Genomic DNA, 23,231 nt, shown 5'->3' with positions numbered 1-23,231 from the left:
GGATAACAAATCTTGAATTCTTACAAAAGGCTAATGAGATAGCAATAGCCACTGGAAATCTTAGTTATATGCACTGTAATAGTACAGTTGCCACCTGGCAGCAAGCCAGAATACTGGTTTATTGTTGATTGAGGCAACAGACTGCTATTGACTAAACCACTGACTTATGTCCTTCTTTATAATTCGTACTAATGGAAGATAACGTTTTTGAAGCACCGCAGCTTAAAAAAAACAAACAAAACCAAAAATCCCTGAGAGATTGGAGACAGAGTGGCACATTTCTCACAGGAGGGCCACTCTCTCTCCAATCTCTCAGTCCTGATCCTCAAGGGAAATTTACACAACACTTCCCAGAGGCGAGCCTATGAGCTCCATTTCATCAGCCTGCTGGATAGTAGAGATCATGGACTAAACATAGACATTGGATTTTTGATACATTACAATCTGCCTGGCAACTGACTCCCCAGCCCAGCCCAGCCCAGCCCAGCCCCTGGCTTCTTTACTTTTCATTCCATCCAGGAAGAGCACACACCAACTGCTGAAACTGCCTTAGCCTGACGAAGGGTTTTTGAACCCGAAAGCTTGCTTAATAAATATTCTCCAACTATTTGGGTTGGTCTAATAAAAGATATCAAATTCACCCAAGGAACCTTGTCTGCCTACACCTAGTGTTGGTACTTTCAGAAAAAAAACAACAAAAAACATGGATCATGCTTAAAAGCAATTTTTTAACCATGTATTATTGAACTGAACACAAACTTCCTATTTTATAAAGTGCTTGCCTAGTGCCTACCTGTTTCTCCATATTGGTGGAAAAAAATGGGGCGTGAAAACACATCTGGGATATATGTATCTAGAATTTTACTGGTCATGAAACATCTTTATTGCTGGATTCATATTAAATGATGACAAAGTTTATGGAATAAGAAAAAAAATTAAATCTGAACAGGATGGACTGTGTTAAATATGTACTGTACTGATCTGAGAACAAGTTCAAGCAAAGTTCAGTGACTTACTGTTTAAGTGAAGAAAAAAACATTAGTTGAAACCTATCAGAAAGGTATCTTCTGACTTCTAAGCAAATGTTATTTAATATGTGTACCATACCAAACACACAGGCATTAGATCTGAGGTTTACATCCTGCTGAATGCGCTCAATTCCTCCACGCTAATTTAAGACACCTGAGGATAATTCTAGAAAGAAAGCTACTCAGGCCAGAATGTCTTCAAGGAAGACTGTGATCGACAACAATCTTTTGTGTTTGGTATAAATAGCAGCTTCAGGTTCATATAATTAGAATCCACATGTTGGAGGCCAAAGTGAGCTGAATCCCTTCTTTGTAAATATGTTCTGGTTTTTCAGAGGGGGGTTGTCCTCCTCTAAAAATATCCTTGCTACTTAGGCTATGCTGTTAAATTGTTGTTTCTGCCATTTTATTAGGAACTAATGAAGCAGCTATAACAATGAAAAATAAAAGTTTTATGAATTTACTCCTGCTGACTTTAGACAACCCCTCTCACTTTCATACACATGCCTACCTACACACACACACATACTTCTATCTTTCTCAACTAATATAGGATTTGAGTATCTGGACATCTCAGATTTCAATGGATTTATTTCAATGTGGTCCATAGTTTCTAATGGTGTTTCTGTGAAAACACTGAAGCATATCTGGCAGTTGCACTGCAATCAGCTACTCTGTTCCCTGCAGTACTAGAGAGAATACATTCAGAACTGGATTTTGGATGAACCGTGGAGCTCATTCTGATTTACAAATTAGAACATAAAGTATCCCTATGGGCTTTGCTTTACTTCACCAGTCATGACTGATGAGTTCAAACTTTCTCCTGCAGCTTCAGAGAGAGGAATCCAAACCCTTTCTGAATGATATAGAATCACCTAGCTCTAGAGCAGACATTCTCCCTCTGATTTAAATAATGATGTCTTCTCTCATTCAGGGCCTCCAGAGGGCTTATGCTTATAAATAGAAAGAGCAATGTTTTGCAGTCATTTTATTCACTTTTCTGGTTGCCAGTTCCGTTTTTTCAACATACTTGGTGGTCCCTCCATTGAAAGGGCTTTAAATGAAGCCTTGAAGATGATGTTCCTCTCTCTTCAATATGGTAAATAGCCACTTTTCAAGACTGGCTTTCAAGTAATACTAAGTAGACGGTAGTGAAAAGAGAGCAGTATTCATGAAAATGAATAGTTGTTAGCAGGACATGGGAAGAAGAAAGTGAAAGCTAGTGTATGGAAGGAAAATCATGGTTTATCGTAATATGACAATACTGGGGGCACTGCTTAGACATTTTACACTGATTCATAGTATAGCCTCCAGTAACAAATGTGTGCCAGACCATCTAAAAGAGATTCAAAATTGTAGCTAATAAATAACATGTAGTATAGTTAGACATATTTATACAACCTGACCAAAATATTCCATGCCTTTCTGTTTAATATCTGTCTGCCTGCCTGCATGCATGTGTATGCCATGTGTGCATGTGGGTCAATTCAACACTCCAGATTTATAAAATAAATAAATAAAATTGTTTAAAGATGAAACTCAGTCTTACAGTGGTTTATATCTGTCCTGTTTCACATGTTCCACTTTCATTGTGCCTGGTCTGAGTGACAATAAAAGGAGAAAGTGAAATATGCTTCTTTGCTCCCAGCAAGTGAACTTCTGCGCACGGGCACAGCAGAATCACAGTTAAAAAGATTTTGCAGGGGCTAAACTCAGCAAACTTCAGGCAAAGAGCAGGTAGGGAAGGGCAGGAGAAGTCTACAGAATGTTTACAGGAGTCTTATTTCAGAATTAACCTATTTGTAAAGGGTAAGAAATGAATCATAAAAGAAGAAAATTGGGTTGAACAAAATGTTAATTACTCTAAAACATTTTTGTTTGATATTTAATTTTGCCAGTTGCCATCTTCAGTTGACTTGCAGCCAGCTTACTCAAACAGCTCTAACCACCATCTTTTATTAAGGCTGACAATGATGGGATAATTTTTGGTGCTCTCTCTCTGTCGCCAATAACTAAAAATGTTTGAATGAAGGAGGAAGTTTAAAAAAATCTCCTTGTTCAGAAAAAAAAAATATGAGAAATTTTAAGTTTCTAAACCTCTTATTTCAGACATATTCAAAATGAAAATTTTCATTTTTCTGACTTTAAATTATATTTTATTTTAAATCGTAGCTATGCAAAGACATTTTTTAAATAATCTAAATGGACTGGAATGGATAATCTAAATGGAAAAGTTCAGAACTATTGGTACCGCACATTCTGATTGACCCAATCCAGTTTTTTGTTTTGACTTTTAGTTCACACACACACTACACACCATATACCACAGACAAGAATTTTGTTTTTTTATCTTGGTTTGAGACAGGAAAAATGTCAATATCATGAAAACACTCATGGCCAGTCTCTGGGTTTGGGCAGCGCTGCCACGTGCACCACTCTACTTTTTTTTTTCCATGTCTGCAGTGCCACATACCACACATTCAGGTATTCCCTGTGCTGCAAGGAAGCAGAGTGGAGGAGTTTTTTTGACCCCTGGATATACAGGGGTCAAAAAAAACCCTCCACTCTGCTTCCTTGCAGCACAGAGAATACCTGAATGTGTGGTATGTGGCACTGCAGACATGGCTGCAGCACTACATACCTCCCAGCCGCGTTCATCTGGACAACGCCTTAGTGTCCAGTTCTATTGAAAGTTAACAAGGATGAATTAACCCAATAGTTATAGAAGAGGGTAAGGAATAGCCAATGACTGTGTATTTCTAAAGCCCCAAAGCTTCTGAAACCATTGTTTAATCATGGAAGTTTTCCACTCTTCCCAAATATGAATCTATGCCTACATCAGTCTTCTTATATAAATAAACATAAGATTATCACCCCAATTAAAGACATATTGAAGGACAGATCATTTAAATGACAAGTCACTTAAGGAGTGGTCACCTTAATGCCTTGAAGACCAGGTTGCCCATTGGTATAGTGCTAAATTCACCATCATGATTTAATAAATACCAAACACTTTATAATGAATACATTTAAGGAAACTGTGGTCTTTATGAGAGATTCCTCTGTTAGATAAAGGTGACTGTAGGACATTCTTTTTAGAATTCTGGGCTTATGTCATTGTTTCCACTCCTGCACTGTTTGGGTGCCTATATACACCAGGGGTTTTAATCCTCATTAAATTAAATAGGTTTATAAAATTTAAACTTGTTTATTATGGAGTGTCACATCTGTGTTTACACACACTAGGTTTTCAACTTAATTAAGCCAGGTCCCTGGCCAGCACCGCAGGAGAACAGGACGGTCCAACGCTGCCTGCTCCTGCCCCAGCCTGGGGCCCCCCACTCACCCTATGCCCGTGCCCTGCCATGTAGAGTGGAAGCAAAGAGCTGGCAAACCCGGAAACAAAAAAAAAGAAAAAGCCACAGAAGAAAAAAAAGTGGAAGTAATTTGAAATCAAAAGCAATTCAAAGGGGTGAACTACAAAAAAGCCACAGAGCCATCTGGTGGACAAAGGGGGTATTACATGTCTTTGAATTCCTTTGTGTTGGCCTGCAACAAATCCACACACATGGCACTTTAATTCCCAGTGAGCCACACTAAACTACATCCAAGGAGTTTTAGTTTAATGCACAATAAAACTTTTAAAGTGTCAGGAAGTCCTGCTTGTGCAAAGAGACATGAAGTTGTAGTGCATGAAAGGACAAAAACCGTGATGTGCACATGAGCCCTGTGACACTACAAAGGTTTTGTCACTCTAGGCCATTCAGGTATGAACCCATTTCAGCACAATACATCTTGATGCATATTCTTGCCATCTTGACAATAATTAGGAGATTGCAATGTCATTGCAAAACAACTTCCCTTTTGGAACCAATTTTTACTAATATCAGTCATATGCTTGCTACCATGGTGGTAGTTGGTGATGTCTCTGAAACTGCTGGGGGACACCAGTCAAAGTGGACAAAAGGAAACAGTGATTATAAAAGAGATAGTACATATCCTCCAACTACAATTCTCCAGGTAATCTTCAATGATAGAAAGGAAATGTAGAAAAATTTACATTTAACTGCAATGTAATTTCTTTGTAAAATTGTTAAGGATCTTTTATTAATGCTATAAGTGTTAGGAGGGCAGAATACCATTTACCATCTAATGACAGAAGATAGTTTATGGAAAAGAAATTGGAAATTCCTGTACATAAAAACTTCAAAGTAAGGCAAGTCTTAGAGAATCCTTCTACATTTCACAAGGTTATATTGCTGATTCTGGCATTCTGAAGCTGTGAATAAGCTAAGCCCTCCTGTCCTAAAGCAACACAGATAATACAAATCTTTATACATGAGCTTCGCACTTGCCAAATATAGCCAGGGGAACTTCTGTTTCACTCAGCAAATACCCTAGGAGAAAGACAACTGGAGTGTTTACATGTGCTAATATAAAGTGCTTTAGCCTGATTTAAGGTGTATTAAGGGTGAATATCTACACATGTGCACCCTGAATGCACCTTAAAAATGGTGATTTTAGGCTATTCATGCCTAAACTTGATATCTGCAAAAGCAGGTATCAAATTTAGGTGTGAATAGTAAAAGGGCATTAATGCATGTGTAGGCACATTCAGGCATATTAACGTTGCATATGGACTGACTTGGGACTAACATTGTATTAATGTGCTTTAGTGTGGGCATTCATAGACACAAGCCTAAATTGCTTTAATGCACATTAAGCTAATGCATATTAAATTTAGCCATACCTAAATGCACGTGTAGTCATGCCCAACAGGGAATAAAACGATAACAGACTTAGCATTCAGTGATATTCAAATCATCAGTATGTGAAACTGGGGCCTCCTTTACATGTGAAGCTAAAGGCACGATGAAATCTAATGCAGAATTCACATAACTGTGCCTCCTGCCATGCCATATTCACAGGGCTCCTTGCTCGTGTGCAAATGAAAGCTCTATAGCAACCAACTATAAAGTTAGTACAAATTTTTGAGACCTAGCTTCAGCGCTGGTTGGAGCTTTTCATTGTGTGATAGCTATTTTGCACATATAGTGGATCTCCAGATATGGTGCAATTAACCAGTTCATTGCATAATACCTGTAATGTATAGAAGGGGTTCTGGGGAATCTATAAATGACAAGAATAATTCATTGGCAAAGAAACTCTCTGTATATCTTCAGGTGTGTGAAAGAGGCAAATGAAATCAAACGTGTAGAAGACATTGTAGGATTTCCGTTTTGTTTTTTGTTTTTCTGAAATTGTTCAATTTTGAAAAAAATAAGAAAAACACATTCTCCCATTCTCCCATTCCTTAAATTTAATTTTTTTCAACAGAAATTATATTTGTCTTTAAAAAATGTCCTATTGCTCAGGGAAAAAAATATATAAATATTTCAACATTACACCCCAACAAAAAATCTCCATCTTTGAAGGCTGCAGAATTTTGAATGACCCATTGTGAAAATGCCAATTTAATGAAAAATAAAATATCTGCACTATGAAATGGCTCAGAATGAAGTGACAAATATCCCTATGCTAAAAAACAAAAGTTTGAAGGGAGAAAAAGAGTAAATGGCTTGTACAGCTCAATCTCTCTCATTAGTGGAAAGGGGAATCACTGAGACGGTATGGAGGAAAAAAATTGTGCAGGCAATACATTTAGATTAGCTCACCCTGTAGCCCCTATTGTTGACTAGGTCATTATGTTTATGCCTGAGAACTGTGCCCTACTGTTCAAGGATAGGTTATTCTTTTTTTGTGGCGAAACCATCTGGCCATCCATCATTATGTCAGCCCTTGGCTTTACTCAGCTGGTGACTATTTTCTTGCCTTGTTGTGGAGATTGAGTTGACCCATTCTAATCTGGTTTCAAGGGAATCTGTTAGCTACTTTCTCTGTTGTGGTATTAATGGGGTATACAACTGTTACCCACTGGGGATCTGAGCCTTCACCTATTGAATGGCCAGACTCTTGCTGGTTTGATGCATGGACTGAACCCTGATCACACTTTCTCCTCTGCATGTGTTTTTAGTATCTATGAATTATTCTCCTTATTTTCATTGCTGACCTACACAAATGTGTTTTTGTTTTGTTTTGTTTTGTTTTTACAACAAAGAATGCTACTCATTCAAATAGACAGGGAGGGGATTTGGACCTCCTTCTTCTTCTGCAATCAACAGGTGCTTTGCAACCAACCTCAAAAGGAACAGGATCATACCTAGTCTGTGCACTCTAAAACAAAGTATTAACATTTTTACTTCCTGTAGGTTAAAACCAAATGACTTACAAGAGTGATGAATGTGTTGCAATTACAGAATTACCTTATTATTTAGTACCACTTAGGAGAAATGCTACACAAAGTACTTTCAGTGAACTCTAGCTTTTTAAGATTATTATTTGAGGAAAAATGGTTCTTCTGTTGGCACAGACCTGGATTGAATATGGGTCTATTGTATTTAGTCTGTCAGTCTTCTGCTCCTACCTACTTTCAATTATTTGGTAGGAAAATAGTAAGCTGAGGCCCTGTAAGACTCTGAAAGAAACAGGTTTGGTACAGAGAGATGAACTTCTTCCATTGTTTTGATTCATGTGGTGTTACCACAATTCCAGAGGAATTCTATTACTTTTTATGTGCCTAAACTTTTTATGTGCCCTCATGGGACTTCTGCTGGGGTCTGCCTGGCAGGTGCAGAACTGCTCCTACCAGGCTTTTCTCTGCTCACTGCTCCAGCAGAAGGGGGCATGAGCAGATGCTGGCCAGGGCTGGCAGGCTGAGGCAGAGGGTAGGAAAAAGGTTAAACCCCCTCTCCTGCCCACACAGGACCTCAGGCAGGGTTTGCCTAGCAGAAGTGCAGCAGCCTCTGCCTGACTTTTCCCTGTTCTCTGCTGCAGGAAAAGGGAAGGGAAGTGCCAAACCCCAGCCTGTGTTTGCCTGGGAGGGCAGACCCTGCCAGGCTTTTACTCCACCCTCATTCCTTGCTGGTGCGGGACATGTGCATTGGCATGACCATGCCCAGCCCAAGGCCCATAGGCTGAGGTGGGGGGTGGGATTTAAACCCCCTCTGTGGCCACATGGGACCCCAGCTGGGTTCTGCATGGAAGGGGCTGCCATGCTTCTTCCCCCAACTCCCTGCTGAAGTGAGGGGAGAAGGCAGTCCCCACCAGGTTCTTCTCTCTCTCTCCTTGCTTAAACAGAGAGTGGGGGGCATGGCCATGCCCTGGCCTAGGGCTCACATGCTGAGGTGGGGAAGGAGGGGGTTTAAACCCCTTCCATGGCCCACACGGGACCCTGATGGAGGGAGCCCTTGCCAAGAATCTGCCACTCCCCCACTCCCTGCTCGAAGGAGTTGGGGGGCAGCCCCTACCAGGATTTCCCCCTTCCCTGCTTGAGTGGAGAGTGGGGGTATGGCCATGCCCTGGCCCTGGGTTGGCACACTGGAGGAGTGGGGGGAAGGAGGATTTAAACCCCATACCATGTCTGCATGAGACTCCAGCTGGATCTGCTTGGGCAAAGGAGTGGGGAGGAGGGACAGTCTCTGCCAGGCATCTGCCCCCAGCTCCTGACTTGAGGAGGGGAAGGTAGCTCAGCTAGGGTTTTACCTCCCCTCTCCACCACCCAGATAGATCCAGCTGGGGTCTCATGCCTTCCCCCACTTCCCTGGAGCAAGAGAGTGGCCATGCCTCCCACTCTCCACTCAAGTGGGGGGGAAGGGGGGACTGGCAGGGGCTCCCCCCACCCCAACCTGGGGCTGGGGTCCTATGTGGCCAGGGAGGGTAGTTAAATCCCCCCTCCACTCCAGCCTGCCAACTCTGAGCAGGGCATAGCCACAGACCCTGTTCTCTGCTCAACCAGGGAATGAAGGGAAAAAAACACTCTTGCAGGAGTTGCCCCACCCCACCAGGGAGCAGGGGAGGGGGGGGAAGAAGTCTGTGAGTGCTGCCCCCACAAGGCAGACCTGGGCTGGGGTCCCACATGGCTATGGAGGGGGTTTAAACCTCCCTCCCCACTGCAGACTGCCAGCCCAGGGCCAGGGCATCACCACACCCCCACTCACCACTGGAGCAGGGTGGAGGGCCAAAGCCTTGCAGGGACTGCCCCCAGCAGGGAGCAAGGGTGCAAAAGCCTGGCAGGGGCTGCCTCACCCTCTCAACCAGGCAGACTCCAGCTGGGTTCCCCTGCAGGCCAGGGAGGGGTTTTAAACCCCCCTTTTCCCCCCTCAGCATGGTGGCCCAGGCTGGAAGCAGGGGAGGAATAAACCTGGCAAGTTTATAAACCGCCCCCCGCAACCTCCTGCCTGTCATAACCCAATGATTTTTAGTGCCTCGGCACATTGGAATTTTCCCGCCACATGGAGCTTTCTTTGCATGGTGGATTTCTCAGCTGTAGAGAGAAAACCCCGGTGCAAAGAGTTCCCGCCACACATATGCAAATTCGTACTCCATTATTGGCTGATTCTAAATTATTCCTACGTGGCGGCTAGCAATGGGCTCGCTAGCCGTATAAAAGGTTAGAGCAGTTTCCGCCCAAGTTGGAGGACTGCACAACCATCTCGTGGGGAACTCTGAGCGCGCTGTGGAGCCTAGCAAACTCTGCGTGTGTCTTGGAGGAGGACAGAGAGGCCTGATCAGCTCTTAGCCACTCCCCGTCATAGTGTGAATTTGACATATCCCCCATGTGAAGCGCTCGTGGAGTCGTATATAGACGACTCATCTTGGTTCGGTGCAGTTCGGAAGAGATCTCACTTCTGTTTGTTTGTGTGCAACTGCAACTCAAGCAAGCTTCCTCCCTGCACTGTGACCATCGGCAGTGTAAGTAAAGCTTTCTTTATAAAACCAATACGCTTCCGTGCCTAACTCTACTCCGTCGTGGAAAAACCCCACCTGACGGTGCGGGCTATTGGCCATAGCCTTAGACCGATCCTCGGTCCCGACACCGCCCACCACTGGCCCTGGGCTGGGGTCCCATGTGGGTCATGGAGAGGGGTTTAAATCTCCCCTCCTGCTGGCCTCAGCATGTTGGCCCTGGGGTGGGGCCTGGCCATACTTCCTTTGCTCAAGCAGGGAGGGGAGAAATCCACGGAGCTTCTGTCTCTCCCCTTTGGTAGTGCCTGCCAGGCTGGGAAGTGTGATCTAGTGCTTCCCAGCTTCTGGCCTGAGCCACTGCAGGAATGTGGCTGCATTGCCAGAATCGAAAGTGAATGCCTGTTTACCTGCTCCTCAGATCAAGCTATGCAGTTTAGACTAACCTGCAAGACTGAATCAATTCAGCCTCTGGCTTTTTGAATGTCTTTACGGATCCCTAGTGTCTAACTCCTGCTAGTCATGAGTTTTTGCTCAACAAAATCATGTGATTTATACTCGGCATCCATTCCCATCCTTCAGTGGTAACATAATCACAAGCTGTTCAAAAGTGCCAAAAATGCCACTTACACATCTGAAAAACTGCCATTTACATGCATAATGGTTAATAGAATTTAGACTTTAGGATTTGGGCTTAAACTCTCACTAAATCCAAGCACCCCTGAACCTGAAAGGCATGAAGCAGACCCAGACCTATATTTTGCAGTTCTGATCCACTTTATATGAAATCAAGTTGTGTATCAAGTATGATCTGCTTGATCCTAGCTATATAACACACCAGATTATTTTACAAGGAAACTTGTGTTCTTCCTTTTCTTGTTCCACTCAGATAACATTGCACAGAATAGAGCTACATATCCCCCCTCACCCATCTCTTCATACCTATATTATGTCTGCATGGCAGATTTGAGAGATCAGACTTACTACTTATGGCCTGAAGTTCATATTGTTGAAATATAATAGACATAGGCTCATCCTCAGTCTCATCCCAATAGAACTACAGAAAAATAGTTGAAGGAAGAATCAACTTTCTGAACAGAACAAACAGCTGGTTTAGAATTTACTTATGAAATGATTTTGCTGGAAAATGTCAATTCTTCAAAATTGAAACTCGTTATAGTAATATGCCAATTTCTAATTAATCTCCTATTGGTAAATGGTTTCTCAAGTCCAGGATGGAATTCCTTGTCAAAATTGGAAAAAAAGCCACAATTCATAAAATTGGGTTGTGAAACAGCCCTTAATCTGAACTGAATCTGACCAGGAATTTTAACCTGTATTATCTACTTACATCTCAGATAAATACCCTATCTACTGCTTATTCTGAGGTCATTTTTTCTGACTCTTCTAGAATGAGAAAATCTCTACTTCTTCCACTTCCACTGTTGATATGTTTAGTTCTTCTCCTTCATTCTAATAGTGTGTAGGTGTTTTTGCTTCCTCAAATATGCTACTATCAAATATACTGTTTAAAGATACAAGTTAACATTTATTCCATAAAATTCCCTACTCAAGAACTAAAATCCACATTAGCCCTCTGTGCAGGAATGAACCTTATGAAGAGTGTATAACCTTTTGTGGATTTAATTTGACATTCTTGTAATGGCTTCTGGGCTGTGTCCACGCATGGTGTAGATGTTTGATTTCCCAGAGACAACTAGTAGCTGTGCACCATGTGCCATCACTGCTTGTCCTTGGGGAATGCCCATGCCTTGCACGTTCTGGTATGCAGCAAGTTACCCTGGGTGTGCTAGGGGAGGCTGTGAGCCCCATCAGCCTTACCTGGGGTCCTGGGGCATCCCAGTGCTGCAGCAGCGGTGATTCAGTTATACAGAACCTGGCTGCCAGCCACAGCATGTCTCTGGGGGGCCTGGCTCTGCTTTTGAGTGGCTCATGCTGCCCATGTGTGCATTGCTCTGCATTTTTTCTCTGCAGGTTTTTTTGACCCCTGCAGAAATAATCCCTGCATTGCTCCCTTGCAGCACAGAGTACAGCTGAATGTGCAGTACGTGGTGTCGCAGATGTGTCTGCACTGCTACATAACACACGGCCTTCTAAGAGGGCAACCTCCAAAACAGCTTCACTCGCCCTCAGGGCAAACAGTGTCTCTACTGGAACAAACTCTGTCTGTTTGCACTCAGTCCCTCTGCAAGGCAGCCCTTCCTATTCTTTCAGGTGGGTCCATTTTTTATGCTGCTACATACTGAGTGATCACTGACACAATTGTCCATTGTTTTATTCAATTTGCTGCTGCAAAGATAGTTTTCTTGGCTCATTATTTTAACCGTGACCTTTCTTTGTATCATTCCATTTGCTCCTCTGTATCAATTGCATGACGCACAAACTCCTCTTTACTTTTTACTGCTTCTCTTCATGGACTCTTCCCTGTTGTTTATTCCCTAGTGAATTGTTGGTCCGCCTGTCTGTTCTGTCAGTAATGCATTACGGGACCTTTGTGCTTTCTCTTGTATTGCCTCTTGCAGGGCTTTTCCCCATGTACAAATATCCACACCTCTATCAAATATTTTCAGCAATGGTTTTGCTTAACCCATGTCTATCATACTAATGAGCATGTTTTCTTACTGCTGACCCTGTCTCCATCTACCTACTGTCACTTGGAGTACTGGCTTTTTGAGTCTTGTTCTGTGGTTACATAAGACCTAGCGTACTTGTGTTCTGGTCCATAAACAGGGCCCACATATGCTTCCCCAATACAAAGAAAAGGGTTTTTTTAGAATCAACTAGCCTGTAATTAGCCTGCTATTTGTTTTTGAAAAAACAAAAACACTAAAGCTTCTGAACATCTAAGTTGTTCAACAACCCACAAGAAAATCTCATAAAGGGTCAGGTCCCAGCTCAACTATTCTGAGCCCCTTTCTGCTCAGTTGTCTTGCCATCTTTTATCAGCAAAAATAAAGACATTAATTACATTAATTAAATAAATAAAATAAAAACATAGCCAAAAGCCTCAATTCTGGAGCACCAGCTAACACAATTATGCCATTTATTAGTCTGCCAGTTATTCGGATTTTTTTTAAGCTTTCACTACATTGTAGTGAGTTCATTCAGAATGTAGCTTAAATGCTTTGCCTTGTGTAAGATCAATAGCTTCATTTTTTTAAAACGGCTGGTGAAACAAAAAGTTATCATTTGTTTTGCATTTTTCTCTAATGAGTGCCCTTAGGCAAATGTACATTAAAGTTCTACTTTTTGCTCTTAAGTCAGCTTGTAGTGTTTATAACTATGGTTTGAAGCTTCTGCATTGTGACAGGAAATGTAACCCAAGGCTTTAGCTCTGCAAACAAAATAAACATTTTGGTCTGATTACATTTTGGACTCTTGTGTAAAATTCATTCACATGAACTGGAGAGTTTGGAAACTACTGTAAACCCTTCCATTACTGGATACCATCTCACAAAAAGGAACTTCAGACATTAAAATGTGGCTAGAGCCACTGGCATCTCCCCTTCTTGCATCATTAGATCCACTTTTGTGAAAGCATACTTAAACAGATGTTTGCCTCCCACATATAGCTGGAATCCAAAATCCAGACACTGTAGCTGAGGTGAATCAGACTCTTGTAGTTAAAATACATGAATGGATGTCTGGACCGCTAAGTCTATTCTGGTTTATGATACTGACTTTTGCATGATTCAACAATTCACTTTTCTTATTTGTACCTTGGCTTCTCTATACTGAAATGCAAATGATAATGCATCTCTGCCCTGCAAAAAGGTGTTTTGAATCAGACAGAGAATGGATTTAACCAGTGTTGCCAATCTTTCATAAGCATATCAGAACTATCAGGCTACAGAGTCAATCTCTCTCTCTTTTTCCCCCTAATCTTTCCCTTTTCCTTTCTCTGACCTAATGAAAATTTAAGGAATGCATTCAAGGTATAACATCACCAAGGCAACAGATTTGAGACAGCAAGCTACAGAAGTCCCTAAAGCATTGTGAGTAGGAGGTGGGTAATGTGAATTCTAAGCCCCTTCAGGTAGAGCCCTACATTTTAAGTGAAGTACCTAACTGTACTTTTTGCTAGGGCTGTGCGAAGCTTTGGTCTCTGATTTGATTTGGTGGAGATTCAGCCCAATTTGGTGGCTGAATCTCCAAATACAAATTGAATCAGAAGACCCTTTAACCTCTCTGAATCAGTTTGGAACCCTCTGAATTGATTCGGACAGATTCGGACAGATTCAGACATAGAGACAGCTTTATATGTTTTCTCTACATACCTCTAGGTAGCTGGGGCTCATAATCGCTGTGGTGCTGGGGTGGATGGAGTGTCCCACAGAAGCACGGGGGGGCTCCCCAGCATGCTTGGCAGCAGATCTGGAAGTGGACCAGAAGCACTTCTGGGTCAACCGGGGAGAGTGCTGAGGGCCCCCCCCATGACTCCCCGGCTCAGTGACTGATGCTCCTGGGTCTGGGGGGGGCACCCGGGGTCCCCCTATGGCCCATCACCAGGCTGGGGGGTATGGGGGACCCCCAGCACGCTCCCTGGCAGACCCGAAAGTGGACCAGAAGTACTTCTGGTCCACTTCCGGGTTTGCTGCCGAGCATGCTGGAGAGCCCCCCATGCTGCTGTGGGATGCTCCATCTGCCCCAGCACCAAAGTGATCACAAGCGGCGCTGCTACCTCAAGGTATGTAGAAAAAAACTCTTAAAGCTGTCCCTGTGTCTGAATCACTGATTTGCCGAATCAGCATCAAATTGTCAAATTCGGATTTGGCCAAATCAGATTGGGAACAGTGATCCACATCAACGTATCAAATCACTGTCCCTGATTCAGGCTGAATCCAAATTGAATAGGGCCAGTTTTGCACAGCCCTACTGTTTGGTATAAGGAAGAACCACAGTGACCTTTGTGAATTCAGCCCTTTACTTTCATTTACTACAAGCCCCCTGTAGGCTGCTAACTAGTGCCACTACAGGGTACCTGCCTCCAGAGGCCTCCTAGTACTTACACGTTCCGGTCACTCCCCTATTCAGTATTCTTACCTTCCATGTCCTTATGGCAAAATTAATAGGGGAGGTTCCACAGAGGGAAAGGCACACTTTTGAAGAGGCAGGCCCTCTCTAGTCCAAAGCCTCCCTCCCTGGTTTTGTCCTAATTTTACTTTCACTGAACCTTCTAACTTGGGGCTCATTGTTCAGAGCTGCAAGCTCCTGGCTCAGTTTTGGTCACACCCCATGATCTCAGGTGCCAGACTCCACAATATCCACTACATAGGCAGTTAGCAGCCTTGAGTCCTGTTTTCCTCTTGCCACCCTCTTGCCTTATAACCTGGGCAAGCTCAGCCTCATTCAGCCACAGAACATACTCTAGTTCTTATCCTCTGTCCGCTCAGCAGAACTTCAAGTTTGGGGTGTTCCTAGTCAACCCCTTTCAGGGATCTCCACATCCTCTACAGCCACAATGCAGACTTCTTGGGGAAAATGAAAACCACCAAAATACGAGTACCAGTTCTGGCTCAAAGGAATATCTGACACAGGGTTCACTGCACCCCTTTGGTGGAGAGCTCCAAGTTGAAAGGAAAACAAAACAGAAAGTGCCTGGGGTACTTAGCTTGCTTCATATGCAGGTCCTCAGGGCTGCCTCCTGAGTCCTCATGCTGCATTTTGGGCTCTGGTCCCCATGCCTCTCAGGGAAGGCTCTATCCCTAGCAGCTTCCACAGCCCAACTGCCCTTTCCTGGCCTGAGGCTTGGGCTTATACAAGGTGCTATGGGTCACCTATCCCCTCTACTTCTGTCCCCAGGGTCATCAGGCTCTGCCTGCACCTGGATCCAGAAGCCATTTTGCTTCAGGCTTCTCTGCCTGTGAATTTGCCCCTAGTGTCACCACCAGGGCACAAACAGAAGACACACAGAGATGAAGTGGAAGGAAACCAGGGGAAGGGATCTCAACCAGGGAAAGGATGCACCAGCAGACATGCAAAAGATAAGCTAGGAAGAAGTGGGGGCTATGGTGAAGGATGGGAAAAGGAACAGGTACACCCATAGATCCCCTTTCCATTCTAGTAATAGGGTAAGGGCCCCATTATACCTTCGAACAAAACATTTCAGAAATGTTAAGTTTGTTCTGGAAATATCAAAATTACTGTTTTGATATTTCTTCAGCATTTCAACGTTTTTGTTTTGTTAACAATCCTTTGACAAATTCAACCCAAATTTACTAGTAATTTAACTACTTGGAAACTTCCTTTTCATCAAGTAAATGATGTATTGAAATGATGTATTGAAAACATTTTGCATAGCTCTAGTTGTGACTCTGAATGTGATTTTTTAAATACAATGTGATCTGAGGACCATGTTCATCTATCGTGTGGAAAGAATTATCATTATGATACTGATTAAAGTCATTTCCTTTTGCGGGGGACATTCATAAAATCTATCTTTCTTTATTTCTGCTATGCTGCTCGTAATAAAATGTTGTTACATTGGCTTCTTTTCCCCACTACTTTCTATCAAAATAATTTGAGAATTCATCAGGATAAACTTTTTGATCCACTTTTCAATGTTATTGACTTTCATTTGAGAGAAACTCATAAATATCTATACAAATACATGTGACTCTATACATAATGCATAATCTTATGCTTCTATACAGAATGCATAGAAATAAACACACTGAAATATACATTAGGTGCCACACACCAAGGTTTTTATGATATTGCCTCCCCACTGAATTCAGTTATGATCATTCCTAATAGTTTTGCATAGAGGTAGTGGGGTAGATGTCCTGTAGCTTCTCTTTGTGATGATGTAAGAGAGATACAGCTCTTCTTTTCTAGGGGGCTGCAATGAGTAACAAAGGATTAACCATTCACTGTTATGCGGCCCAGAATGTGCCACCACCTCCCAACCCCATATTCATAAATCATGGTTTGAAGCTACAGGGCTGTAAGAAGCTCCAGGCAAGCGGCCTTCACATACTTCACTATAGAATAAACAGAGAGAGAGAGAAATCTGGCTGGAAGTGATGTCAGTTTTCCTAACCTTTATTTTAACCAAAACTAAGGAGAAAAGAAATCAACAAAACCCAATTAAAATTCCTTTCACTCACTTTAGGAGCTTTGAAAAACAAATAGCTCAAACGTGGAAGCTTTATTAGGGTGCATGATGAACAATGACATACGAAGTAGTTCCATTGCTACTTTATGTTCCCATTACCTTAATCCTGAATCCCATTCATCAGTTTCATTAATTGAATCTGTGAAAGAAGTGGTAATAAAATACAAGACGGGTCTGTAACTCAATCATGGAGCCCATAAAGTGCTGCAGTTTTGTCTTGAAAAGTCATGAAATGATGACAGTGAAATGGTAGGCTACTAGAGCTCTATGGATGAAAACAATACAGTGGGAGTGGATGTACAAATTACCTAGCCATGTAAAAGGCAGTCAAGAAAATTGGAATAACTGGGACATTCCAATATCACAGAGAGAGAAAGTGGGAGTTTTAATGATTATAGTTTCTCTCTGTTTCACTGGGTATTAAGTATTTAGTTTTACACATGTACACAGTTGTTTTATATAACTTAAAATACACATAAACAAAATTATTGTGCCAAAGGATTTACAGCTTCAGGCTTAGATCATGCTATAAATGCCATATGAGGGAAAACCTGTATGTATGTGGAGCCTTATTAAAAAGAATAGTTTCATTTAAAGGGAATAGAGCCTACCTACATGCATCACACATTCACGTGCAGCAGTTGCAAATCATGGGAACGCAGTGCCCTAGTCAAGTTAAAACATGTTAGGAAATCATCCTTTCTGAAAGGGAACAATTGGCAATGCTCCAAGGGCACTTAACATGGGCTAAACTGCTCGAACATGTGTCTGGTTGGTTTTTACTGCACTCAGTAAGTGCTAAGTTGAATGTGTGACACCACCCTATGTTTTTATTCATGTTTTGACTATGGAAAAATAATAAGAGTAATTCTTTCTGGGAAAAAACCCAGAAACACTACAACAGGTCAGAATGTCTTCACGCTTTGGATTCCTATTTGAAATCTCTGGTTTTATAGTGTGAATCTTGTTTCATAGCATGTTTAAATGTGCATTGTGTGGTTTCCCATGTCACCCTTGCCAGGATATCGAGGCATCTCAGGGTACTGTGGCACCCTGATTGAGAATCACTTCGCTAGTACATATATCAACAGTGAAATAACAGGTAACTAATGGCATGTGGTAGACATTATGTCAGATCTCATGGTGACCAAAGTCAAGTTTTGAATTCCTTTTAAATTCAGTCAAAAATTATGTTTTAAGCAAAGAAGCAAGCAAACATATGTAACCATCCTTTACAACCCAAACTATGTAGCATTGACTAATATATTTCAATGTGAAAGTGAAACTGTGTAGCAATAAAGTTGATCAAAAGATGGAAAAGTAGAAATAGGTAGCAATTTTAAAGCACACTTCCTTAATTTTGTGTTGTGTAACAATGTCTTTTTTGTTTTTTTGTTTAAAGATAATCACCAAATAACAATAAAAAAAACCCTCCCATTTAATTTATTTTCAAGTTAAAAAATAACTGTCTTTCCTGATTTGGCTAATCTGACAATAACAAGGCAAGAAATTAAAAAAAAATAAAATAAAAAAATAAACCTGACCCCCCCCCCATAAAAATAAACATAGTTTTTTTTAATTTGGGAAATTTTAATTTGGGGATTAATGCAATCAATGATGCATCTGCCCTAACACCTAGCAAAAAATGCCTGGGGCCATCAGTGAAAATGAATACAGTGCTGAATGTAAATCCTGCTCTTATTCCCACCCTCATATACATGCCACATATTTTATAATGCACTTCACCATGCAGTACTTTCTCAATGCAGTACAGTATCAATCAGGGACAATCTTTTGCTTAATTTTTTTAATTGGCTGATCTCTGAATAGCTTGCCTTACTAACTTGACTGAAGATTTCCCTCTAGATGATGTTAACACATGATCTGGCAAGACCTTAAAATAGCTGTTGTAGAATAAGTAGTAGGTGGGGTCATCTTCAGTGTCTGCCACTGGAACAATTACTAAGTGGAGGGTTATACAAAGTGGGATCACTCTTCCATAGTTACTCCTCCCTGAACTGTTTATGCTTCTGGGTTTCATGCAACCACCTGGGTTTCTTAGAGCATGTTCATTTCTCAAGACCTGGGCAGCCTGCCTACCTTTTCACACACTTAATAAAACCAGACAGAGGGAACTTCAGACTTAAAAGGGAAAAGAAGGAAAAAAAAAATGCTTATGGAAAAAATAACAGAAGGCTGTTATTCTAAAGAGGGCTCACATTTGTTTTCAATATGAACCTTGAATATAGCGTGGAAAATTGAAATGGTACTTTTCTTCGAAGGCTGCACAGACATGAAAATGAATGGAAAGGGTGATTCAAGACTGCAGAGAATATCCGGCATACAACAGCATTTCAATATGAGTAATTTCCAAGTCATTACTTTGCTCTCCTCAGTTGCATTTTTCTTGGGGGTAAAACAAACCAAGCTAATAATTACCTCAGTGAACTTTGTACCCCTTGCCCCCCTTCATAGATTTTTTTTTTTTTTAACGATAGCTATTTTTATCCCAGTGCTACAGGTAATACTACTGATATTTTATCCACTGCCTGGCTTTTACTGTAAGCCAGAGGCTGTGGTAATCAGCAACACCAGGAAATCAATTGAAAGCATAGAAATTTAGCCTAGGAAGAAAAAAATAACTGTGTGAAATGAGTCCTCTGGTCTGTTTCATTATAGACTAAAATAATTTGGTATTGGCCAGTTTCTAGGCGGGGGGGGAGTATATCATATTTGGCTGAATTAGGATGAAGCAAAGTAATGCCATTTGCAAACTTAACACTTTTTTTAAAAGACACCAAAAGGCAAATCCATTCAGGTCAAATACTATGATATGAGTGGTTTTAATTTGGCCAGTGGCTCAACACATGATGGTGTTTGATCTCTCTTGTATTTTCTATCACTTCTGTGATGCTGCTAAATCCGAAAGCAGCTTGAGACTTGCTGATTAGCCCGAGACTACATACTTGGCTGAGTTTCCCACCTTCCCCATCCCATCTTGTTGGCATTTGTTCCTGAATATCTCTCTTTCATTCTTTGAAAAGGGTAGAAAGAATAAGTTCCTGCCTTCAGTGAGTCTAACTGTATAGATAGGCAAATCATATTTTGAAGAGGCAAGTTTGTGCTGTTACACAATTATTTTGATAGGACAGCAAGACAAAGGCCATGACACCAATGGACGTGAAGACTAATTCCCAACTCTAGACAATCCATAGACATAGAATAAAAGTTATTCTCCTGCTTCTCACAGGTGAAAAGCTGAGCATTTTTTTGTTCTTAGTCCACCAGAGGATACAATGACTTATACTTCTTTCAAGTTATTACAATTTCAAGGCAATCCCACACTTCATTTCTGCACCCACTGAGATTCAACCATGTGTGGTTTCTAGACAAAGATAACTGGTAATGGGCCTGATAAGTTCTGATAAATTGTGTGTGGGCACCCACTACTTTCACTTACAGTGCTGGAAGAGTCCTCAGTACCTCTGAAAATCTTGTTATTTTGTAGAAGGATCATGGTTTTGGAGGTTCCTAGTACAATTTTGTTGATGGGACAACTTATTGTGCACCGGAGTTCATCTTTGCATTGGCATGTTATGACACGTCATAATGATGTCGCATCAAAATACTATCACAAGCTGAGGGCTAGGAAAGTTAATTCAGAATATATTTACAGTCTGCAATAGTAGACACCCTGAATCATAATGCTCTGCTGCTCAACAAATATTCTGTGTTGCTTTGGATTACCTGTGTAATTCAGAAATATGGGTATGGTTCTATAATTTATTCCTGATAGACAAGGAAATAAAAAAAAACCCAGCCCTTCAACATTATATTCCAGTAAGAGGCAGAGAGAATATAATTCCCGTTATGCATTTTAGTGAGAGAGAGATTCTGTCTCTGGGTGTGTAAAAACTTTCTGCGCGCACAGTTTATGATCACACAATTTATGGTTTACTTCAAGCTGCATGATCATAGATTGGGAGTGGCATGTACAGACATACTTTGGTGCCAGCCACATGGGAATGAGGTATAAGTAACTCAGGGTGAAGAGACAGGCAGTCAGAACTGGGGAGGGGCTAGTGGGTCCACAGGGGAGGTTGGTAGTTCTGGGGGAAATGTGTGTCTGCAATAGAGGGATTGTTCATCCTGGGGTAGGGAAGGTCGGGAAGCTATAAGTAGCCCAGTCAGGGTTGGGAGGTAAAAAGAACACACTCTCAGGGTTGAGGCAAGAGGTTGGGCTTTCCCAGCCCCAGAACTATGCTCCAAACGTACGCACACACTTGCTGGATCAGGTTAACCTGTTTTTTTTTATCTAACAACAACTAAGTTTTCAGTATATGCCCTAATATTAATCCTTATACAATTAAGCTAAAAACAAACATGCTGAATGATATTTTCCAATGTAATTTATGAGTAGGATGCCAGTAAAAACTAATTTTAAAATAGGAGTTAGTAGGGGGGGAAAAATCCACCAAGACCACAAAATCTCAATGGAAAGGAAATCTGAGAGGCAGAGAAGCTATCTAAATGTCTCACAACACAGACATCAATCCATCTTCAATATTCACCACTGTCAAGTGCAATAGAAATATTAAAATTAGTGAGGGAAAATCCAACAAAATGGATTTGTTTTTTTTTTTTAGTTAGGTCAAAGGTCCATCTCAAACTACAATGCTAATAGGTTAGCATTGTTAAGGAGTGACAGAGTCTGTAATCAACAGTACACCAGAGAATCATGTAGTCAGCACCACATCCAACTGCTTTTCACTTGCCAGCTCAAATGACCAGGTGCACATATACTGGTGGTTGATGAGAGGAGAAGGCTGACCATCAGTACTAATGTAGTGAAAACTACAGAGTCACACCTGCAGCTACAAAACAAAATGCACTGCTCTTTTGCCTTTCAACTAAGAATTCAGCATGTGTTTAAGATGACAAACACAGAAAAGAATAACTTAAAACGTTGTCCATTTTGTGATCCCTATCCTTCAAAAGGAACTGTCCTGGTAGATCCTTGGTCTTGTGTAGTGTTTTACTAGTCAGTAGTCCAAGCACGTGCTCAGTTACAGAATCATGGTCTATGCTGCATCACATACCATATCTGTTACATCCTGCTAGCACAGTGAATGATCACATAGCCCCTGCCATAGCCGGACCATGTCTTTGTATGGTCTTGATGGTTTTTCTTGGGTAAACATTAATTTCAGGATGTTGATGAAATAATTATTTTTATTTTTTATTGAGAGAAAGGAACAGTAGAAGTTGAATTTAGGACCTGCCCAAAATAATGCTAAATAAAAGGGATGACAAATGAGTGGATGATTTTTAATGAATATTTCCTTCCCTGAATTTCACCTTTTTTCTGTCTTTTAATTATCAACAAACAGATATTAATTTTCCCCAGTGCAATTGGTATGCATAAAACATTGAATAGTTCTTGGGAATTATCCTTATGGAATTTTTAAAATAATTTGGCCACTTCCTAAGTTTATTTAGGATTCAGGTTGTGTCATCTGATCCTGTCAAAAATGTGGGGACTACCTGTATCTCTGTTCTATTCTGGTCTCTGTGTTGGTACACCCATTTCCAGTCATAGGCCTTTTCCCACACCCCTTTTTGTGGACTTGCACAGTCCTCCCACTCTGACCAGGACTGGGGTCTAATTATCCTCTGTTTAACCATGGTTTATCACCCTGCAGGTATAATGGGCTTCCAGCAACTTTGGTTTCTTTTCTCTGGGAATTAAGTGATCAACAAATTAAAATTCCCAAACAACCACTTTCTTCAGAGAAAACAAGTAAATGTATTTAAAGATAACAATAAAGCAATCATTTAAAAATGTATTTTAAAACAAGTAAACTATACACCCATATCTTGTCTAAAGTTTTGTCATTTCATAATTGTGACTTATTCATAGATTCATAGATGTTAGGGTCGGAAGGGACCTCAATAGATCATCGAGTCCGACCCCCTGCTTAAGCAGGAAAGAGTGCTGGGTCTAGATGACCGCAGCTAGATACTCATCTAACCTCCTCTTGAAGACCCCCAGGGTAGGGGAGAGCACCACCTCCCTTGGGAGCCCGTTCCAGACCTTGGCCACTCGAACTGTGAAGAAGTTCTTCCTAATGTCCAATCTAAATCTGCTCTCTGCTAGCTTGTGGCCATTGTTTCTTGTAACCCCCGGGGGCGCCTTGGTGAATAAATACTCACCAATTCCCTTCTGTGCCCCTGTGATGAACTTATAGGCAGCCACAAGGTCG

This window comes from Alligator mississippiensis, chromosome 2 (assembly GCF_030867095.1).
Source record: "Alligator mississippiensis isolate rAllMis1 chromosome 2, rAllMis1, whole genome shotgun sequence".
Classification (NCBI taxonomy): domain Eukaryota; kingdom Metazoa; phylum Chordata; order Crocodylia; family Alligatoridae; genus Alligator; species Alligator mississippiensis.
Note: the sequence above shows the minus strand (reverse complement) of the source record.